The following is a 17,744-nucleotide window of genomic DNA, read 5'->3' on the forward strand; positions in this document are numbered from 1 at the left end:
TACGTATTCCCCATCTCTGATGTCTTGAATGCAATCAAAGTAACTGTGTCAAGCACTTTAAAAGACGATTCATCTATCTCTATTCTAGTTGATAAGATATCTTCCAGAGTATCGTCTAGTTTGGGGCAGCAACACTCCGATATGCAATCAGAAATCAATAATTTAAAGACTAAGCTCAAGCAATACGAAACTCGTGAAAAACTACACCAAGTGAATCTCGATGATCTCGATAATAATCAAAGGCGCAATAAGCTTCTCGTATTCGGTATTGCGGAAAGTGGCAGTGAAGACACGGACAATGTGATAATAGATATCATTAAGACTAAAATGGGACTGGATACGATCAATGGTATCGTGTCGGCCGTATGCGACCTGCTGATCCACGACCCCGTCCAATGTTCAATCTTTGTCAAGTTCTCCAGCTTCAATGCTCGGACGCTGGTGTTTTTGCAGAAGCGTAAACTGGCGGGTAGCGGCGTCCTGATTCTTGAAGACCTTACCAAGAGGCGGTTGGCTCTCTACAGAGACACAATCACCAAGTATGGTGTACGAAATTATTGGACCAACGAGGGTAATATTTATTTGTGCAACTAGTGCGCAAAGTGACAGTTTGCTGCACCGAAAGAAAAGTTTACGCACGAGCCGTAGGCGAGTGCGGAATGATGGTTTCTTGAGTTCAGCAAACGAACTTTGGGCACGTATTTCACATTGAATTTTTCCTACAGTTACCATTGAATATGAAAAGTGGGTAATTATGGGTAAAATTCCCTGAATTCCATCAGATGTTTTTCTGTGTAATTTTATTATTATTATTATTAGTCGTAGAGCTCCCGAAGTGGAAGACGCTGAGCAAAATCATGATCATCGATTTTTATTAGACTTGGCGGTTTTCTTGTTCGCCCACCAGCTTTTCATTCTCTGAGAAAATGCAGCTTTTCTTTCTTCAACCTTGTGCCAACTCTTGGTGCTTTTATCTCTGGAATAATTTCCCATTTGTTCACTTTTGTTTTGAAATTATTTCTATGTTTAATTTCATTATCAGTAATTCCTGCCAAAACTAGATCTTTCTTAACATTCCTAATCCATTCTCATTCTCCTCCATAGGCAAGCGAAGCTACATATTTTACTATTTTTTTTGTGATTCTATGGTCAGGGAGCCTCATGATATGACCATAGAATTTTAGACGTCTTTTTCTCATATCTGTTACAATATTTGAATGTTGCTCAACTGTGCTATTTTTCTGTAATCTATAACCATTCTCAGTTAATCTCGGACCTAGAATTTTTCGAATTATTTTCCTTTCTTCTTTCTTCAAATTTTCTAGATCAGCTTTCCTGTTGAGATTTAGGGTCTCACTGGCATATAGCATTGATGGCTTTATTACTGTATTATAATGTCTAATTTTAGTGTGAAGAGACAAGCATTTTTTATTGTAAATGGATTGCACCAGCCCTAGGCCTTTACGAGCTTTCTTTATTCTATCCTGCTGTGATAATCTCTCCGAAATAACCTCTCCTAAATATTTAAAATCTGGAACCCTGTTGATTGTTCCATATTTAGTTTGTAGTCTGGTAACTTCTAGGTTTGTGGTTGTGAACACTGTTTTTTCGAAGGATATTTGTAAGCCAACTTTTTCTGCACATTCTTTCAAAGTTTCTATTCTGTGTAATTTTATTATTGATAAAAACTTCAATTCATCTAAAATAGAATAATAATAATTGAATTATAATGATTAGTAATTCATTTGAAAATTTATGTGACTGCTTGAAGAGGGTTTATGTTATGTAAGCATTGAAATTACTATAATCAAGGCACATATTGACAAGGCAACGCTGTTCTCCACTGCCATTATAACGTGGGCCTCACTATGAGTGCAGTTACCAACATAATTTTGATTTTCCTGCACTGGTGCTCCATATAACCTACTAACTATTTTACGTTGTCATGCTGCAAATCTGGAGTATGCAAAGTACTCACTTTGCGCACTAGTGCGGAAAACCGATTCTTTGCGGCCTGCAATCAGTGCAGAAATGGTCACTTTTCAAGTCTGTAGGAAAAATAATGTTTGTGAATGATGGTAAGCGGTCGGTAGCTGCTTTTGCAGAGTGTGCTGATGGCGGCGAGCGACAACAGGCTGATGATAAACAGTTGTAGCTGTAGACAAGTGTAACATTTAATTGATTGAACAGTGGTATCCATCATTTGTAATAAATGATTGGTGACCTGTTTGGTAAGAGTAATAAAAGGGGGCGATCCACCAGTTCCCAGACGGGAACACTGTAAATTGTTGTTGCATAGCATTTGATGGTAGAGCAAAAGCAGTTGGTTTTTTTATTTATATTATCAACTAGATGTTTTTTTGGAATTTGAAAGAAAAACATTTTTTTCAGGAGTCAGATTTATTTTATTTAAAAGAAGAAATTTCTGTTTGATTTAAATGTGAATTTTAACATATTTTGGTTTTATAAAATTAGTTATGCTACAACTATTCTAATACAGAACAATTAAGGAGGGTTATGAAATTTTGAGCATTTAATCAATTTAAAAAAAATTAAAATAAACTTCTTGCCAATGATTTTTTAAAACGTTAGACAGAATTGTGTTGGACAGATTATTGTGTTTTTCATTGAAACAAGTTATTTGACAGTTCAAAAAACATTATTCATTTATAATTAATTTGGAATTTCTAAAATCAAAACAATATAGAAAAAATAAATTGAATGTGGAACGATACCGTTATACAGTTGATGTCCATCCTAAGTTGCCATGGGGATGTCCAGCCACGGGGCAGCTCGGTCTGTCTGAGGAGGTAGGCGATCAAAAAGTGTGTGAAATAATTCAGAAGAAAAGTGGAAAGCTTTTTCCACTAGCCTTTTTCCCCACTTCTACCTCTCCTCAGCGTTTTTAGTCTGTCAGCCAAAACTGTCTGATCAGCTTTTAGTTTTTAAAGTTGGAAAAAATTATTTCTCTTCTTAAAGAAGGAACTGATGTTTGGGGTATGTCAAACCTTGTGGTTCATGATACAAGGATTGAAGTGATACATGTATAAAAATTTTAGAACTCTTTGATTCATATTGTTATAGATCTGTAGGAAGTGTGAAATTGATTTTTCTCTTTGTTTCATGCATTTTAAATCTAGTCTTTCAATTTTCAATGTTTCATTTTACCCTCTGGACTATCGTAAATATTACCAAAGTATATTATTTTTGTATTAGTATCTGGCCTTATTTAAAAAAAATAATCATTATACTACTCATAAAAATGAAGTAATTTTATCTATATTTTTAATTTTTGTTTTTTCTTTATCTCTGTGTTTTGAGTTTGTAATTGACCGAAGCGAAGCTGAGGTCTTAGTTTCGACTCGATTGGCTTTTGTCTGTTTGTTTGTTTGTACCGCAGTTACAGTCGCAGTTATTGTCCGATTTGGATGAAATTTGGTATGCAAGTTCTTTGAAACAAGGCGCAGAAACGTATGTGTAACGATTTGGGTAAGACCTCCGGTTTTTTGTATTATTTAAAAAACCCCAAACTAACCTCTAAAGTTACTTCTTCGTATCTTTGAAGATACAGCAATTCATGTTCCTACTTTTTCGCATCCACTGTTACCAGGGCATGGTGTCCAAGACGGTTAAAGTGTAGTTTGATACACTGTGGGACCCAGGTTTAAAAATCCCGTTCCAACCAGATTTTTTTTGCAGACGATACTAATTGTTTTATCTTATTCTAATAATATATCGTTATAAAATTAGTTTTATTACTATATAGAATAATTAAATTGAATCATATTATTATTATCAAATTAATTGGATGAATTATTTTTAAAAAATCTTTAATATCAATACATAAATAATTATTATTATTATCTATGTTACAGATAACTCAACTATTTTAGTTGTGGACAATTCTTATAATAATCAAATTAATTAACAACTATTTTAGTTGTAGACAGTATTTAAAATCATAAACATTTCTTTAATCTCCAACTTCTTTTATTCATAGCTATCAGTTATAATTTTTTTTAACTGAATTTTCAGTTTATCAGGTACAATAATTATTGTATTGTATGCATTTTTTGTGCATTTTTGTGTTGCTCTACAGTGTGAAGTCTTTTGTTTTCCTTTAGGTATGAGATCGGAGACCGATTTGTGAGCATTAACATTCTGCATAGGCATAACAAGCCATAGCATTGAATCCACTTTTCATGAATAACATCATTAGTAACCTCCTCTCATTGTCACCAACAAACTCATCTTATTTAGAATCATTTTCCATCTCACCATCGTCTGTGAGACGATTCATCATCTAAATTGCCTACTGCATATTCCATTTTTCCGTCAGTTGACCGATTTCTTAAATTAATTATTAGAAAAGTTGTAATATATGTTTATTTTGTAAATATGGAGACGATATAAATGTTCCTCCTTGATAAGTCCGGTGTCCCTGCAAACATTGTCTCTAGCACTTTCAATGGAGAAAATAATAGATGACATGGCTAAATCTTCACAATATACTGTACTTACTGTACTGGCCCTTCTCATTAGATTGAAAATTGTATTCATGAGCGAGATCTACTGTTCGCAGAACTACTAGTGTATTTTATGTAACATGATGTTTGCTATAGGTCTCTTAAGACCTGGCAAAGGAAATAAATAAATCAATCAATCAATCTTATTATGGAGTGTCTTGGACACTAACTGAAACAACAGCAAAAAAATTGGTACCATTCGAGATATAGACCTATAGTGGAGTCCTGAAAATATTGAGGATAGCCAACTGAGTTCTTCAGAAGATCGAAAGAAGACTGAGATGGTGTACACCATTAAAATACGGAAATTGGAGGTATCTATGGCGAGGAGAGAGAGCTCCTCACCTCTCATTTCATTTTCTCTCCTTTCTCTTCTTCTTCCTCTCCTCTCCACCCCTCCTTTATTTATTCATTCATACAATAAGTACTTCCATCATGATACGGAGAGAAAAAATAAGGTAACCTTGTGCTATTCCTCTCACAAATTTACATATAGTCCGAAATAGATCAAGTCTTGTAGATCTTCAATTCACAAAATGTTCAGTCCTTAAATATGTTCACAAAGTAGATTTTCTAATTTCCTTCTTCTCTTCTTAACACCTCAACTCTACTCCCAACTTTTGGTAGAGAATTAATGGGAAAAATACTTCGAATATTCTTTCCAAAGAATGAACATTGATATGTCCAAAGCTCCGCCAATTTATGTTGATGCATAACAATATACTACACCCAACCCCTCCTCTATTCCCTATCTTTTGGTAGAGAGTTAGTGGGAAGAATACTTCGAATATTCTTTCCAAAGGATGAATATTGATATGTCCAAAGCTCCGCCAATTTATGTAGATGCATAACAACATACTACTCCCAACCTCTCCTCTATTCCCTATCTTTTGGTAGAGAGTTAGTGGGAAGAATACTTCGAATATTCTTTCCAAAGAATGAACATTGATATGTCCAAAGCTCCGCCAATTTATGTAGATGCATAACAACATACTACTCCCAACCTCTCCTCTATTCCCTATCTTTTGGTAGAGAGTTAGTGGGAAGAATACTTCGAATATTCTTTCCAAAGAATGAACATTGATATGTCCAAAGCTCCGCCAATTTATGTAGATGCATAACAACATACTACTCCCAACCACTCCTCTATTCCCTATCTTATGGTAGAGAGTTAGTGGGAGGAATACTTCGAATATTCTTTCCAAAGAATGAACATTCATATGTCCAAAGCTCCGCCAATTTATGTTGATGCATAACAATATACTACTCCCAACCTCTCCTCTATTCCCTATCTTTTGGTAGAGAGTTAGTGGGAAGAATACTTCGAATATTCTTTCCAAAGAATGGACATTGATATGTCCAAAGCTCCGCCAATTTATGTAGATGCATAACAACATACTACTCCCAACCTCTCCTCTATTCCCTATCTTTTGGTAGAGAGTTAGTGGGAAGAATACTTCGAATACTCTTTCCGAAGAATGGACATTGATATGTCCAAAGCTCCGCCAATTTATGTAGATGCATAACAACATTCTACTCCCAACCTCTCCTCTATTCCCTATCTTTTGGTAGAGAGTTAGTGGGAAGAATACTTCGAATATTCTTTCCGAAGAATGGACATTGATATGTCCAAAGCTCCGCCAATTTATGTACATGCATAACAACATACTACTCCCAACCTCTCCTCTATTCCCTATCTTTTGGTAGAGAGTTAGTGGGAAGAATACTTCGAATACTCTTTCCGAAGAATGGACATTGATATGTCCAAAGCTCCGCCAATTTATGTAGATGCATAACAATATACTACTCCAAACCTCTCCTATATCCCCTATCTTTTGATAGAGAGTTAGTGGGAAGAATACTTCGAATACTCTTTCCAAAGAATGGACATTGATATGTCCAAAGCTCCGCCAATTTATGTAGATGCATAACAACATACTACTCCCAACCTCTCCTCTATTCCCTATCTTTTGGTAGAGAGTTAGTGGGAAGAATACTTCGAATACTCTTTCCAAAGAATGGACATTGATATGTCCAAAGCTCCGCCAATTTATGTAGATGCATAACAATATACTACTCCCAACCACTCCTCTATTCCCTATCTTATGGTAGAGAGTTAGTGGGAGGAATACTTCGAATATTCTTTCCAAAGAATGAACATTGATATGTCCAAAGCTCCGCCAATTTATGTAGATGCATAAGATAGATGCATTTTTCATCTATAGTTATTAGAAATTGTTTTTTCTCATATTATATTCAGCCCAATAATTATCTTCTTAATTTATATTTTGTAAATTCATCCATAATTTTGCTGTATTGTAAGCTATTGTATATAAGAGTATAAGCCAGTATATATTGTAATCTACATAAATAAAGTACTCAATCAATCACTCTACTCCCAAATCCTCTAGAATTTCCAATCTCTATTTACGGTAAAGTGCTGAAGAGAAGGGTACCCTCAATACCCCTGCTGAGAAGGGACATCCATAAGTCCAAACTTCACCGTTTCATGTGGAAACATTACGGTAATATCTCAATATGCGGAATATCATCATATTTCTCTGCTCAATATTATTGTGAAACTCTTCAGTCTGTATTCATATTTTTATTTTACTCTTACCAATAATTGTCTGAGTGAAGTGAGATATGAGATTTTTTTGAAATTTTGCATTTTAAGGATAATATAAAAAGAGAAGGAGGATCATTGATTCGCCAATAAAAATTATACTTTAGAATTATTCATCATTATAGTATATTTCGCACCTAGAGCAGAAAATTAGATTTTTCCGGCTTGAAATCGGTTTTCAAGTCCGAAGCCGTAGGCCGAGGACTAGAAAAGATTGAGAGCCAGAAAAACATTTTTGCCCATGGTGCGAACGCTATTTTTCGTTACACACAAAAATAAACAATATATATATGAGAATAGTTGTTTACTAAGCACTTCCGAAAGCAGAAGTGGAAGGTCTAGCAAATCTGAGGTAATCTGATTATCAGGAAATTGTCCAAGTATTTCTTATTCTGATTTGTTCAAATAACCTAAAAGATGATGTTCAATTATGTGGGAGGTTGAGTTTATACTTTTTTGTTCTTTCAAATGACAATAAGATGATACTATAATAAATGTTTTAATTATTGAATAATGAACACAAATAATGAAAAGTTTTTTGATCAGCTGTTGTTTGATTACCTTTCTTAGTTCCATGTTAGCGGCTGGAAAGGGTACTCTTTCCGGCCTAGGCCGGAAAGAAACCTGTTCTGACGTCAGACGAGAGTCGTCTGCAAACAATGTCTTTCAGATCTACGTAGGGACTGGAAACAGCTGCTTTCTGTGCAGTGTGGCGAAAATGAATTGTCGAGTGGATTTTGAATTGCATGCAATAATTGATATCTCGAAGAAGCATAGTATTTTCTGTCGACTTTTCACTGCTTTCAACACGGTAAGCTATTGATGATAGTAGTGGTCCACAACAAAATTATTAGCATTGTCGATACAACAACCCAAACAGCCATTAGTCGTTTACACACCGATATCTCTCCAACACGACAGGACAGGACAGAATTCACTCTGATGGACAGTATTAGAGGAGGCTGTGGTTCATAACTGCGCGAGGTCTACTGCTCAAAGAACTACTAGTGATAAATATTGAATCAGAGAGAGTAATGAAGTTATTACTTTCACAGAGTGAGAGCGGGTGACATTGATGACGTCACGACGTACGAAATGTACGTGTGTGTAGGAGCCATGATCCACTCCCATTTGATCGCGGGCGGAGTTTGTATAATATGACCACAAATCACCTTCACAACTACTCGTAGTATAACCCTCAAATAAGCCATAATACATCGATAATCTTTCTAAAACTTTTCTATACCGTAACCAATTTTCGAGGTCAAGTCAGAGTGCTTCTATGAGAAATGAAGCATTGAAAAGATCTACTGTATCAGTATCAAATTGAAACGACACACTTCAGTGAGGTTCACGTTATAATGGCAGTGGAGAAAGATAGGAGAACAACGTTGCCGATCATTTTGTCAATGCCCTCTATAGATGGTAGCTGATACAGGTTTATTGATGTAATATTAAATGTTCATTCTCGTTCAAGATAATCAATTATATTTTATTAAGCAAGAAATTATATTTTACAATAATTTCATAATGAATTTTCTTAATTAAGATGAAATAATATGTTAATTGATTATCAATTATTCTACATTGTTAAAAGACGATCTGGCAACAGAGCAAAGCGAGAAGGAGATAGCGCTATCCGCTTTGTTGAATGATAGACAAGGACGGCAATACCATTGCTAATCAAACACTGCCATTATACGAGGAACTCACGATAGGAATTATGACGTAGAAAGAAGATGAAGCTTGCCAAATGGAGAAGAATTAGATCGGATGGATTGAAAATATGAAAGCGGGAGGGATGAAAGGATTGGCAAAAGGAGGGAAAATGGAAGAACTCGACAGGCAGGGAAATAGATGGACAGATAATGTAGAAGGGGAGGCAGCTGGTGAAAAGCTCCTTCAAAGCATTTCCATTGGAGAGAGTTTCAAAATTGTTGCTTCTACAATGGAATGTATCTTTCTCTAGAGATAGAAGGCCGAAATATTCGAGTGCTGCTCCTGTAAAGGGAACAATGTTCTTTCCTGAAAAGTGGATTGCATATTTTCTATTTCTATAATCGTTCATGATCTTTTAGGCTGAGTTGTAAGTTACAAACAACTATGCGCATAGGACTCTCTGTTTCATTGTCTTTTGAGGAAATGAATGAATGATTTTCTCCCAAGTAATTTACTTGTGAAACTCTTCACTTTTTGTTAAACCATCCTGTAGTTTACAGGTAGAATAATCTTAGTCTTAGAATCTGATGAGAATGAAAAGGGTGAGAAATTACTTAGCTATAGTTAGTATAATGACAGTATTTTATCAACGTTAGTGTTACTATCCTTACCTATTTCATGGTATACTTTCATGATAAGTTTCGTTTCACATGGATACAAATAACGACTTTTCTATATACTATATAATTTTCATTGATATTTGTAATTGATCAATAATGATGAGGAACTGTTAAATAATTATTTATCTCTTAAGTTTGATTTGATTTTATATTGTACATTTTTAAATGTTACCATAGACAACAGCCTAGTAACAATTATCAATAAATTTATCTTATCTTACCTATCATTCCACTATCCTTTACTAGCTCTGCAACGTTACCAAATAGTTTTTCAACAATGTAGAAATATAATTTATTCAAAATATTTTATGTTAAAATTTATTATTCAATAATTGTAAAAAAAAATTCCATGGCGCATAGAATATGATCGTTTATTTTAAACAAGAATAAACTGTTAATCAGATATACTGATATCTTTTATAGAAGACAGTGGCACGCAGGGAATCGGGAACGCTATTCTTTTATCTTTCTCCGCTGCCATTATAACGTGGACCTCGTTTCAACTCTCCCAAGAGCCAATTCATTTGCACTTTTAAGGGCCGGTTTCCGAGCCCGGTATCTATAAGTTATGGACTTACAGAGTCCAGGACTAAAATAAGCGCTCGGGTCTAAATTTACTTTCTGAGTCACGATTTTATCTTCTAAACTCCGGGGTCTATTGAATTCTCGACTTATTTGAGTCCAGGACTTTAACGCAGTAAACATGAGGGAAATTCACAATATTTTGCTGTTGTATTGTTGGCATTATAGTAAAACGAAAACAGCTGATTGCGTCGGGATAATTCAAATAAGCATGCTCTCCAAACTATTTTGTAAAAATACGTTTCGATCTCTTTGTAGGTCTATTCTAAGCAAAACCTTTGAAAGGTGAATGAATAAACATTTCATTTTACATTATGCTATTATTGATCATTGATCCTAACCAGTGATTTTGGAATAAACATTTCTTTAGGCTATTGAGTTTGAAAACGTATTTGATTAAAAAAAAAAACTAGAGTAATAATTTATTATTTTTGAATGAATGAATGAATTTATTTGCCAAAAACAAAATACAAAAAAGCTTTACAAAAAATAAATATAAGTATATGCTACTGCACTTAAACCAAGATACATACATTTATTTAATTAGATATAATAACGAAATGATATCCTTTACGTTACAAACAATACCTTTAAATTAAGATTCAATTTATGATCACATGCATAAGTACAGTAGGTGAGGCAAAAACACCGGCAAAAGGAAGATTCCTTGTGCGCCAGTGTGAGTCGTAAATCAGCTTAATCAGGGATGTAATATATATTGTTATTAATATGTTGAATATGACATTGATTGATAAAATTCAGATTGGAATATAAATTCTAAGGCAAACCTCCTATTATTTTTCTTGAACATTTTTAGGTTATGTCACAGTCGTAAAATAGGTTAGTTTTTTACGCATAGTTCTGATAAAATTTTATTCCAAAATGAACTTGCAAACTATAAATTATGAATTTAGATGGTCTAATCAAAAAAATTTAGGTATTCTATGACATCTATTTGGCTTTTAATCTACTCCAAAACAATAACTGAATTGCGTTTGTTCAGTCAAGTCTAGAACTTGAATTTAAACCCTACCCAAGTCGAGGGGTTAAAATCACGCTGTTTTAAGTCCTGGACTTAACGATTTTTGATAAATCCTTGACTCGGAGAGAGGCGAGAATCTAATTCAAGTCCTGGACTTATAAGCCCTTCACTCAGAAAGCGAAATTATAAACTCTAGGGTCTAACGTGATCTCTAAACTCCAGAGTCCATTCAAGTCCTCAACTACGTTAACGCTCTGACTCGGAAAGCCAATTTTCTGACTCCAGAGTTTAAAGCCAGTTAAAGCCTAGAACTTAGCTAAATCCCAAGCTCAGAAACCGGCCTTAAATGGCTCTTGAAGAGTTTAAATTAGTTGTATTTTGATAGAATAAAAAGAGTGCTTGATAACGTTTATTTGGAATTGTGTTTCAATGATTCCAGTAGCATAAAAAACAGTGGGATGAATGCTTTTGGTTCGAGGAGTGGGAAGTCATTTGTAATGAAGTGAACTTGAATATGAGTTTCCATTGGAGAATGTGCTAACTTGGACAGAGTCTTTTAATTCCAGCTGACTAAATAATAAATCACAACACATTTTTTTCTTATGCACTCTCAATGTTATTTTATATCCTGAAATAGGATGAAGGAGTGAGTCAATTTTGTTGTCCACCAAACTTGACCTGTAAAGAGGTTCGAAGAATACGTGATGAAAATTAGAAGCTAATTGATCAATCCTCTCTGAAGTTATTGTAGAACATACAAACAGACGGACGACTTTGGCCTTAAATGAGTCAAAAGTGAGAACTTGCTAACGCTCGTTCAAATATTTTGTATTTATAATGTAACGGAGAAAAAAGCAATTTTCCTTTCTATTACAAGAGAAGTGATATTAATAACAAGTCAATAATAGAAGAAAACTGGGAGAATCGTAGACAATATATCCTTCGAGCTAGTTTTCATGGAATTATCATCACAAAGTATAATAACGTAGAAAGTAAGTATAATAACTTACAGAGTAAGTTATAAGTAAGTTTCTTATTTCATGATAAAACTAAATTAGTAGTGTTGTATTGATTGGAATGAATCTGGTCATTTAAAATATATTGGAAATTGTCTTTAATTTATTACTCTTGTTACTTCTAAAGCCTCAACGATCTGCTTTGTTATTAACATGCAGAAAATCAACATTCTCTTCAACTGCGAACTTGTGATTATTTGTTATCAAATGTTCTGCAAAGTTAGATAACATTTGATAACAAATAATCACAAGTTCACAGTTGAGGAGAATGTTGAGTTTCTGCATGTTAATAACAAAGGCAGATCTTTGAATATTCTAGAGGCTTTAGATATAACAATAGTAATAATTAAGGGACAATCCCAGTATAGTTTAGATGACTAGATTCATTTCAACCAATACAACACTACGAATTCAGTTTTATTTATCATAACATTGTAAGCATACATTAGTCAATCGTTTTTCTATTTACATATTTGTTTTATTATCTTTTACTTGTTTTCTTGGTTCTCATTTTCTTCTTCTTCTTCTTCTTCTTCTTCTTCTTTGGCTGTGCCTTATCGCATTTAAATGGGGTCGGCATTTCTTCCTCTTAGTCTGCCTCTCCACAAAGCCCTATCCAAAGCTTCCTCTCTCCTCCAACCACTCTCCCGCAAGTCAGCCGCTATTCTATCTCCCCACCTCATCCTAGATCTACCTCGTCCTCTCACACCATCCAAAACCAAATCCTGTCCAACATAATCCTCCTCCAATCGCTGTACATGCCCAAACCACCTCATCCTTGTCTCCTGCATTTTCTTTCCCAGTGGTCCAACTTTCACAGTGCCTCTGATCAATTCATTTCTTATTTTATCTCTTCTTGTAACCCAACACATCCATCTTAACATTCTCATCTCAGTCACTTCGATCTTTCGTTCCTGTTTCTTTGAAATGGGCCATGTTTCTGTTCCATACAGCATAGCTGGCCTCACAACTGATCTATACACTTTTCCCTTCATTTGACAATTCACTCTCTTATTACAAAGAACACCACGGCACTCATTTTTCTCCAGTTCATCCATCCACAATTTATTCTACGCTGTTTTTTTACATCAAGCCCTCCATCTCTCTATACACTTGAACTCAGGTACTTAAAACTTGCAACTGGTTGGAGTTGGTTTTCTTCAAGCTGTAAGGGTAGCCCATCATTGTTTCCCAATACTATGTACTCTGTTTTTTATCGGCTAATTTTAATCTTGGTTCTCATTTTCTACTGAAAGTAAATTTTATCATGGCGAGTCTGTTGCTTAAGCCACCATTTTGTGACACCGTTAAGTTGGAGGAGACTGTCTAGCTGGGCCAATGGCAGACGTTCATGCTCTTGACCAATAGCAGTACTCGCCAACTAGTATAAATTCTGCTGCTCTTTTATTTAGTTTTAGTTCATCAGAGATTGACAATGGTGTAACAACCGAAACGGTCTTACTAAGTATCAATAAATCTGTGATTTTTGACAATTTCTTAGTATTTTTATTTAATTACAAGCAGGTAACCCGTGCCCCGCAAGGTACTATTTTAAAACTTGACGAACTGAAAACTCGACAAGATCGAGTGGGATCATGGAGAGTTTGAAATAGGCCGAGAACCATCCTCGGTTAGTTGAGAATCTATTTGCAAAATTTCATGTTAATCAGTCCAGTAGTTCAGACGTGATGATGTGTCGAACATAATTTTCTCATCCCGTACATGTATGAGCCAGTTTTTCCTTTATCATAGAATAGAGTATTTCTTCAACTTTGTGCTAACCTAATGAAGTGACAGAGCTGAAATCTTGTTTAGAAACTTTCCTCAACTTGATGCCAACCTGAAAAAATTGGACTGGTTATCAATTTAGTTCCGAAGAGAGCTCTCTCCAGATTATAGTTCTTTATAAACATAAAATTTGAACAATAATTCTGGAAAATCTAGAAGGAAAATTGAAGTTTGGGCTTCGAGGTGCACGAGATTGATATTTTTATAATCTATGTGCAAAATTTGGAGATCTAAATCATTCCCGTTTTTACGGTATGCAATCCACAAGTTGACATGTTTTGATGCGAACAAACACAACCCTACTCTCTCTTATTATATAGATAAGTAAGTATAATAACTTACGAAGTAAGTATTATTATACTTTTGAATTATTATTACAATGAAATAATCTCTTTCTACAAATGCGCGTAAAAAAAGAATTTACATACTCAATTCTCCTCGTAAAACAGCTTATTTCTGAGGAGGATCTATTTTTTCGCTCGCTAACCATCCGCGCATGCGCAGTAAATTTTCTTTATGCTCGCAAATCATTCGCGCATGCGCAAAAGAGCTTCTTTACGCTCGCCAATCAGCTGATGGTATGCAGCTCGCCAAAAGGTCAGATCTTAACCTAAAAAGTCGGTAATTGTAACTCCGCCGATATAAGTAATTTAACAGGTTTAGGCAGTTGTAGAAAAAAATTTGTATGTAGCCTAATTCGCGCGTAATGCTTCTTTATCGCTCTTGCAAAATTATCACGCGACGCGAAGCGTTGCATGATAACTGTTTTGTGCGAGCGATAAAGTCGAGCATTACGCTCTTAATACATAAATATCTATTTCCGTTCATCAGTTCATCAGCAGTTATAACTTTCACTGTTTATCAGACAGTTCATCTGAAGACAATAATGATTGCATGACCCATGACCGCTCAAACTTGAACCATTTAGGGACGCTTCAATAAATCAATGACCATGAGCAGTGCACTGGAGTGGGTCGGTGATATTGGCAAGTAAGAACATCCTGCCATGGAATGGCATGACATGCCAATCGATAAACGCCAGCTCCACCACGATCACTCACACTCTCTCTCTCTCCAGCACATCACTCCAAGCTGCTCTCTGTCACTCTCAAACGCAACTCCACTTCTCTCTCTTTCTCCCTCCAACACATCACTTCAACCTGCCACTCGTGATTAATTAAGTGGACTGAGGTAGACCTGCTTCTCAGTTTAATTTTAAGACCTGCTTAATTTTTCAATTCATTAAGGTCTGACATTGGCTCGTTCCGACACACACTTCCCTATAATGGATGAGACACCGAAACCTCACACCTGCATTATTCGTAAGCCTACTCTTTCCAAAAATATTGGCCCATATGAATAAAACCAGAGCAAATGCTTATGAGCAAGAGCATGGAGCATAAGGTTTTGCTCATGAGCAAAAGGTAGAAGCAAAAGCATTTGCTCATTTTTATATGAATAGGCTTTACCTTATACTCCTGAACTCTGGAGCAAATGCTCACGTATTTTAAAGATTTTTCATCAGCTGATTCGCTTTTGTATCCTTAATTTGTTTTTATAGCTCACGGAAGTGCTAAATATGCAAGTAAGGTGCACCGCTTGTGTTTACGTCGTCTGCTCTGTTTTCTATTTATGAATCGAGTTTTAGGTTAGTTGAGTTTATAATTTTGAAATAATAGCGTAAAAAAATGTCATCCCTATATTAATCTTCAGCATATTCTTATAATATCAATAGCCTTCTTATAATTGTCTACACTCTCGTCTTCTTAAATGTCTATTTCCTGTTTTGTGATGGCTATCTTTATAACAGGTAGCTTTCTTTTGTATTTATTCTCTTGTACGGATAATGGTGATATATATCATGATTGAATCTAAAAAGAGTTTTATAGTTCTCAACTATTGGTTGTGATCGTATCTGGTATAGTTTCCTCTTCCTCATACGAATTAGTTGAGCCATTGTACATGAGCAAAAGGTGATAAGCTGCTCTAGACTAGACTCACCTCTTTTGAAGCATTTGCTTCAAAAGTTGAGCAAATGCTCTAGTTTATTCATACAATTTTGAGCAAAAGCTTTTACTTTTGAGCAAATGCTCGAACTATTTTTTTGATGAGCATGAGCAAAAGGTTTTGCTCACGTTTATTCATAGAAAATTAAGCAAATGCTCCATATTTTAGAAGTATAAGCAAATGCTCAACTTTATTCATATGGCCCATTGTCCATTACAATAGGACCATACAGACAAGGATATAGCAACACCAATTTCAATGAAAAATACTGACATTATAACGTGGGCCCTACTATCGGAAGATGATAAGAATATGATACTAGGATGATAGACAAGGATAACAACACCAATGTTAATCAAATACTACCATTATAACGTGGGCTTCACTTTTGGAAGATAATACATAGATGGTTCGAAGATGATACAAGGATGATAGACAAGGATAGCAACTAGGGATGTCAATCCCGGGACTGATTTCCAATCCCGGAATTTCGGGATTATCCATTGATATTGGACTGATCCCGGGAATGGCAAAAATCAGTTTAATGCATTTTTAACCAATTGTTCCTCCTCAATTAGATGTTCAGTAACAGTGTGTGGAGATGAAAAAGGGCCCATTAAAGATGGAGAGGCTATTATTAAAATGTAAAAAAAAAAATACTTGGGAATAATATTAAAATTGAACATTCTATTTCTATAAATGTTTTCAAGATTAGGAGTAACTGTTTTATTTCATGTCCTACCTTAAATTTGCTGTATCCTAGATGATAGTGAGAACTGAGGAAAGCAAGATAACTCATCAGAGTCTTTTTTATGTAGAACAAAAGCATTTCTATCCTACATCAGGACGGGATAGAGCTCACACTTTAATTACGTCAAATACTGTAATGTGAATTAATAATATCACTATCACTTGAATTAATAATATTTATAATAAAATAGAATACTTTTTGTAAGACCGTAACGCCATACCGACCGAACAACGCGAAAGCTGAACCACTACACTACTAAAGTACTAAATGAAATTTCGTAGAGCAACTATAATATTTACTTCAACTAGATATTCTACTTATGATAGAGAAAGAGAAGAGGAGAGGAATTATTAGACAGAGAGTGAATCGTTAGTGCTTTTTCGCCACACTTGGATGTAATGAGCTGGTTTTCGTGCGTCATATGGAGGCCGAAAGTGATTGTTTTCTGACCAAGCCGGTAAAATTTTTACGGCCCTAGGTCTGTAAAATGACCTTGAAGTCAGCTGATTCTGATTTGATGTGAACATGTTTACAAAATAGTTTATGAAACAGAATCAGTTTATGCTTCTAGAATTGAATAAAGTATTTTGCAATAAGATACTATCATTTTATTTGAATGAATGAAATACAAATGAGATATTATAAACTATTCAAATTCAATTTTCAGAGTATAAAAGAATCTAACCTCAAACCTCCTAGTACCGCGTTTATCACGAAACATGGTGGAATCAGTCTATGCTTCTAGAATTGAATAAAGTATTCTGCAATAATATACTATCATTTTCTTTGGATGAATGAAATACAAATGAGATATTATAAACTATTCAAATTCAATTTTCAGAGTATAAAAGAATCTAACCTCAAACCTCCTAGTACCGCGTTTATCACGAAACATGGTGGATAACGGAATCAGTCTATGCTTCTAGAATTGAATAAAGTATTTTGCAATAAGATACTATCATTTTATTTGAATGAATGAAATACAAATGAGATATTATAAACTATTCAAATTCAATTTTCAGAGTATAAAAGAATCTAACCTCAAACCTCCTAGTACCGCGTTTATCACGAAACATGGTGGATAACGGAATCAGTCTATGCTTCTAGAATTGAATAAAGTATTTTGC

This window comes from Nilaparvata lugens, chromosome X, assembly GCF_014356525.2.
Source record: "Nilaparvata lugens isolate BPH chromosome X, ASM1435652v1, whole genome shotgun sequence".
Taxonomy (NCBI): Eukaryota; Metazoa; Arthropoda; class Insecta; order Hemiptera; family Delphacidae; genus Nilaparvata; species Nilaparvata lugens.